This window comes from Octopus bimaculoides, chromosome 12, assembly GCF_001194135.2.
Source record: "Octopus bimaculoides isolate UCB-OBI-ISO-001 chromosome 12, ASM119413v2, whole genome shotgun sequence".
Lineage (NCBI taxonomy): Eukaryota > Metazoa > Mollusca > Cephalopoda > Octopoda > Octopodidae > Octopus > Octopus bimaculoides.
Genome location: NC_068992.1, coordinates 65,804,857 through 65,812,025, shown reverse-complemented (window position 1 = coordinate 65,812,025; position 7,169 = coordinate 65,804,857). Strand labels below are relative to the sequence as shown.

Below are 7,169 nucleotides of genomic sequence, written 5' to 3'. Positions count from 1 at the left end.
TGAAATGAGTTGCAATATGCACACAGAAACATTCACATGCACACGTACTTGCATAACTGCACCTATCTATCTAAGTGCAGATGTGCATATATATATATACATATATATATATATATATACATATATACATATATATATGAATGTATAGCTATCTGTCTGTCTGTCTATCTATCTATGTATCTATCTGTCTATCTGTCTGTCTGTCTCTATCTATCTATAACTTCTGAATGAATATCTTTAACCTTTTCGTTTTATTTTGTTTCTTTTCTTAAATTCTCAAAAACAAAATGGAAAATATTGTAAGAATGAAAACATACAGAAAAAGCTCATGATTCTTTAATTCTTTTCTTGTTGTTGCTGTTGTTGTGCTGTTTGTTGTTTGGTTGATTTTATTGTTTATATTGACGCTGTTTCTGTCATCGCTTTTATTCTTTGGTAACACCATTCATGTTATTTCTTATCTCTCATTCTTCTTTCTTTTACGTTTAAAATTGCCAAGCCTATAGACAGGTGCGCGTTTGAATATGTGTATGTGTGTGTGTACACATACACACACACACACACACACACACACACACACACATACAGAAATAGGCAAATAGATTGAAAGATAGAGATAAATATTTAAGTAGAAAAACAGACAGGTATATACATAGATAGATGGATAAATAGAAAGATATATACAAGCCTGTCTGCATCCTCATATACCCAGCTACATGTGTATTCAAACAAATGCATGCACATGTAGGCATGCATAAATTAAACATATATATATATATATATATATATATAGATATCCACCTGCATACACATAAATAGATATAGAACTTACATTTATTTCAGAATCAGCCAGAATCGGTGTTGCTGTTCTCAATGTTTATCTTTTCATCAAATAATTCCTCGCCCACTCCAAACTTCTTTGATGTTTCAATATAGTTTAGATTCTTTAATCCTTCTCTTCTATTTTTTCACTTCAGGTATTTTCGTTCTCTAGTTTTCTTTTGTAATTCTTTCTTCGTTTCGCTTTGATGTGAGATAAATTGCTATTTGGTGAAGCTAGACGATGCAAGTGCTAAAACCATGCTGTTGATTAATCGTTCTTACGTAATGTGTAGATGTTCTACAGCCAGGTGTATATAATAAGCCTAATTGCTTCGTTACCTGCCTGTCTGTCTTTCTGTCTGTCAGGTAATCTGTCTGCCTACCTGTCCAAAAAATCCGACCAAATTTTTCATCGATTCCCGCACCTGAATTTACCTTTTAGAGTTTAGGAAGTTAGCAGTTGCGCAGGTGTTGTTTTCCTGTCGCATTGGTCAAGTGGATAGCGAATCGGTTTTTCGGAAGTATAGTTGTGGGTTCGTGTCGTATCGCAGGCAGCTAAATTTTTGCTCGGGGACAGTCTTAAAGTCAACTAGAATTAAGATTATTATAGTAAAGATAATTATGTTTATTAGTTTTTTTTTTCAATTCCTTTACCTGTTAATTAACACAGCTGTAAGACAGGTGAAAATGATGAATGTGAAGAGGGTTGGCAGTCGTGAGGAGTGGGGAGAGAACAACACGGTATCTAATTTAAGTGTGTGCGTGTGTGTGTGTGTGGTAGAAATGCTGGATGCACGGTGGTGAAGAGGTTAATTTTGTACTTTATTTTGAAGACTACCGAACAGTGACAACAATATGTGTGTGGACAAGTCGGTTGTTTTGGGTCTCAATCGTTGAATTCGAAGAATCGCGAGTTCGAATCACGGCTACTGTGGGCATTATTTTTAACGGGGAGGAAATGAAGATTGTTAATAGTAATAGTAGTAGTAGCTGTAATCACAGAGATACCTATGACGGATAGTTTGCTTAATGTTTATCGAATATTATGGAAAAGGTAGGGAAAAGGAGAGAAAGTTCACGTAGCAGCGGTCGAACCTAGTGCTATCCCACTTACATTATGCAAATATGAAAATTGAGAGAAGGAGAGCGAGAGAGTCTTAGATAGAAGATAGAATGAGTATAAATGAATGAAAAGATATAAACATTGCCCCAGAGCGAGTGCGAATTTAAAACGGGTTCGAATTGTGTAGTTTACAATAGGCTGTTAAAAATGATAGTATTTTCACGATTTGTAAGCTGAATGAAGAGTGGGCGAGCTGCAACGTTGCTTCAAACAGCGCACATTGCTGTGAATGGACCAGGTGCTTCGGTGGGGGGAAGGCGGTCGGTGTGGAATATTATACAACTACATAACACAAACACTAACTCTCTCTTTCTCTATCTCTTTCTTTGTCCTTTTCTCCTCATCTCTCATTCTCCATCTCCAAAAGGGTTTCTGAATAATACAACATACTAATACTGCGTCTACCTTGCACAATACTTTCTTTGTCTTACTTTCTGGGTTTATTTATTTCCCCGCCCCCCCTCTCTCTCTCATTATTAATATCTCCTTTCTCCTCTTCTCTCTTCCGCTTTCTCTCTCTCTCTCTCTCTCTCATACAACCGATCTTTGAGTTTCTATCTGCCTGCCCCTCTCTCACTCTCTCTCTCTACACACACATACACACATACACACACAAGTTATTATATATATATATATATATATATATACACCTACAACCTATACACCTGTATTATTGAGAAGCACATACATTCACGCAAACACCCACACACATGCATACATGGTCATAGCACCGACTACCCTTTAGGTCAATGTGTACTCTCAGTAGCGGCATATCTTGTTCAGAAGCAATAAAACTCTATTGTCTTCGTTCGTGTACCAAGCTACTCTGTGTATATCTCCTCTCTTGTATCTAAGCGTCCCCCAACATACTATAAGCCTTCTGTCTTGTATTTAAGCGTCCCCTTACATATTACATTCACCGTCTCACTCATGGAATATTTTGGAAACATCTCTCCCTATCTCTCGAAGACAGTCATTATTTCTCGGTGATATATACAATGTCTAATTCATTCCATTTTTCTTGGTTGATGTGTATTGCAACCTTTCATAATACCAGTAACGAGGACATACATGCATACATACATACATACTGTGAGAGCGTGAGAGTAGCCAAACAAAGTTACCTATCTTTAGTTCAACGGCGACTGATGGTGTGACTAGTAATAAGTATTATTAATAAATAAATAAACCTGTAGTAAATATTCCATATTGACTGTTTGAGGTAGAGTATATTTACGATCTATTCTTCCGATTTGCTAAACTCTCAGAAGCATAAAGTCACACACACACACATACATCAGACCCTCAACTAAGAGTCCAATGTATTTCATACCAGAAACAGCTGTAAGTCAATGAAGTTCGTAATATAGCCATTATTTTTTTCTGTGTCATCTCTTTCTTATTATTACCGCTCTATACTTCTCTACCCCTTTGTTCTGAAACATACGTATATTGAGTTCTACCCCAGTGTTATTGGTCGCACAATTCTTTAGCGAAATATAGATATAAATATGCGCGCGCGTTTGCGTGTCTGTATACGTCCTGGATGATTTTAAAACCTGCAGCCGTTGCCCTTAGTCGTGGTTCGGGAGTTCCAGGGATTTTGAGAGATCTGGAACCACCACTTAGCCAATAGTGTTCTCAGAATTATTGGGACTCAGAGTTGTAGCACACGTCAGGGTCCCAGTAATAAGTTAATTAGAATATTAGGGATCGCCTACCTGTACACGTGAAGACTGGCTCTGATGGAGTCTGTGGACGAAACCTTCAAGAATGAAAGGATGGGGTGGAGGTTGTAGTGACATATTGTGGAGTACCGAGAGCAAGATGAGGAAAAGAAGATGCCTAAGTCCTCCTCTGCATTCGTTTCCATGCCCTGTCATCTTCACTTGGTCTTGCCAATGGTTTGGAGATGCTCACCGACGAAAGAGCATGGTTGACGGTGCGCAACTCTTCTTCACTTTAAACAATGTCACGACGCCGGTCATCAGTCATCCTTTAGAATGATCAGATGGTTTTCCTCGTTCCGAGTGTATGGTGATATGTGTATATGTACGGATATATGCATACATACATAGGCATTGACCGCTTTTCCATATCTTGGACAAAATCAATGATGTGGAGAGGAGAAATTCGCATACATGGGTAACTAGTGGGATTAGTAAAAAAGGGTCTTGCTTAAGTCTGTGCTTTGGGAAGGAACTTTGTAAGGTTTAGAAACAATTGCTCAGCCTTGAAGAAGGCCGGCTCTGTATACATACATGCATACATACATACATACATACTTACATACATACATACCGATATATATATATATATATATATATATATATATATATATATATATATATATATATATATATATATATATATATATATCCTTTATCTTTTACTTGTTTCAGTCATTAGACTGTGGCCATGCTGGGGCATTGCCTTGAAGGATTTTAGTACATATTGCTTTTTGATTTTTGGTGAAGTCTGGTACTTACTGTAATCACTAAGTTATGGGGATATAAACACACCAACACCGGTAGTCAAACACAAACATAAAGGTACACACATACAGAGAAACACACACACACATGTATATATACATAGAGCAGGTTTCTTTCAGTTTCCGTCTCGCAAATCCGCTCACAAGGCTGTGGTCGGCCAGTGGCCATAGTAGAAGACACTTGCTTAAGATGTTACGAACTGGGAGTGAACCTAGAACCATGTGGTTTGGAAGCAAGGGGTTGCTGAAAAGTTCCTGGCTTTGAGCAAAAGAAAATACAGGAGGATCAGTTAATTATAATTTTATTCAACATATTCCCCTCTCAGATTCACACATTTATTGCAGTGGTCCTTCAGTTTTCTAAGCCCTTTAAAAGGACTCGGAAGGTTAGGCCTCCAGTCAGGCTTTTCGCAACACTCTTAAAACCAGGAACTTTACAGCACACCCTTGTATAATATGTATATATATGTATTTATGTATATATATATATATTTCTGTGTATTAGTGTGTATACATACGTAAATGTATGTTTACTGTTATATGTGATCGTGTGTGCAGGAGTTAGCTTGTGTGTATGGGATTGTGTATCATACAAGATTAGATTCCTAGGTATAGCATTTGATAGACAGATACATTGTCAAACAGATAGATATATCAAGATATTCCTGTTCCGTCTTAATTAGGTAGATAAAGGGTTACAGGAACTTTACTGTTTGTGCTCTCACAAAGACAAAACAACAAAAAAAAAACCCCTAAAAATCAAAGCAAAAGACGTTTTGGGTGTAAATATAATAAAAATAATTTTAATCAAACATCGCAGTTGCAAAATCCGAAACGACAGACGCATGGGTTGTAACTAAATATAATACATATTCATCATCATTTAAAATAAATTTCTAAAAAAGGAACAATAAAATTTAGATTTGGGTAAACGAATAGAAGAGGTGTCCAACCGGGTTCGAAACGGGATCCCATACACCGCGGGCTGAGAGGATTATTTCTTACAAAGCAGATTTCTCGCCAGCGCTATTTGAAATATCGATTTTATAACCTGTTGATACGTTGCTTATGTAACTGTCTAATGGAGTTGTGTGCTAGCGGTGTGGTTTGGTGGCGGTGAAGGTGACGGCGGAGTGTCGTGTTATTGTTGTGGTGGTGGTGGTGATGATCGTGCGACTGTTGTGGACTGTTGTGGTTGTAGTAGTGGTGGTGGTGGTGGTGGTGGTGGTGGCAGTTTTCTGTTGTGACATTCAGTACTGTTGTACTCGGTTGTTATTCTGTTGTGATCGTTGCTTGAATAATGTTGTGTTGTGGTATTGAATAGCATTGGTGCTGGTACTAGTGTGTGTGTGTGTGTGTGTGTGTGTGTGTGTGTGTGTGTGTGTGTGTGTGTGTGTGTGTGTGTGTGTGTGTGTGTGTGTGTGTGTGTGTGTGTGTGTGTGTGTGTGTGTTGTTGTTGTTTTTGTGGTGGTAGTGCTATGATGTGTTGCAGTGTGGAGTGGGGGTAGTGGCAGTGGCAGTGTTTGTGTTATTGCTTTTTGAGGTGGTGGTGGTGTTATTGCTTTTTGAAGTGGATGTCTAGGTTGTGTTCAGCAGTTGCGTGGTGATGATGGGGGTGGTGGTAGTGGAGGTGGTTGTGGTGGGGCTATAGTAGTGCTGTTATTGCCGGTGGTGGTGGGGGTTGTAATGGTGGTGTTGGTGGTAATGGTGGCGGTACTGGTTGTAGTGGTAGTGGCGGTGGTAGCCGTAGTGGTGGTGGTGTCTGTGCCGCTGTTTCTCGTGGTGGTGTGCTGTGGAGTCACGTTGATTAATGTTGCCCTGTCACTGATGATGCCATTTAACCTCAGGTCAGCCCTATCACCAAAGGCGTTCCAGCCGTGACATGACCACTCTTTATTCAGACATAGTACCGCCATGAAAGCGTATATAAATGTATACATGTATGTATGTATGTGTGTATATGTGTATGCATGCGTGTGTGTATGTGTGTGTATGTATGTATGTAAGTAAGTATGTAAGTATGTATCTGTGTGCATATGTTAGTGCATGTGTGTGTGTGTGTGTGTGTGTGTGTGTGTGTGTGTGTGTACTGTCGTGGCTGTGTTGTAGTGCTGACACACTGTGTGGGCGTATTGTGACGTGAGCGTCGGTTTGTGTTCTTCTCTAATGTTGTGTCGGTGCAAAGTAGTTCAGTGGTGGTGTTACTATACGAGGTTTAGAGAATGAACGATGATGTTGTAGTATAAACATATCCTCGTATGCTCTGACACGTGTGTACGCGTGTGTGTATGTGTGTGTGTGTGTGTGTGTGTGCATAGAGGATGGTGTATGTGTTGGTACGCTCTGAGGTGCGTGCGTGTGTGTGTGTGGTGATGCTATGATGCAGGGATAGCTTACTGCTATGTTGTGTTTTGCTGAGATATGAATAATTATGAGGATGTAGCCATGTGTCTTGCTGTGTGCTGAGTTTATATAACGGTGCTGGTGGCGTTGATGGCGAGGAAACGTAGCGGTGTAGAGACGCCTGCGGTGACGGTTTGGTGTAAGAACGTCGTAGAGTAGCGAAGTTTTGGTGTTCTAACGTCGTAGCGTGGTGGTGGTGGTGAGGTATATTGACGTTGTAGTGAAGTGACGTCGCAGAGTGGTGACGTTACATTGTAGAGAAAGTGACGTTGTAGAGAAGTAACGTCTTGGCATGGTGACGTTGTAGAATGGTGGCATTGTGGTTGT

The 7,169-nt window shown here is 39.4% G+C and overlaps 1 protein-coding gene across 3 annotated transcripts in view; it reads right to left on the bottom strand.

The window, feature by feature from the left end:
- The window catches only part of LOC106884476 (dopamine receptor 1), a 193,222-nt gene that overhangs the window by 169,319 nt on the left and 16,734 nt on the right, over window positions 1-7,169 (bottom strand). Inside the window, exon 1 of one of the 3 annotated variants that reach the window (XM_014935879.2) lies at window positions 833-2,186. The exons of the other annotated variants lie outside the window; for them this stretch is intronic. The gene's annotated coding sequence lies outside the window, so the exon portion shown is untranslated. Of the gene's footprint in view, window positions 1-832; window positions 2,187-7,169 lie in introns of those variants that run through there. 3 annotated transcript variants of the gene reach the window in all.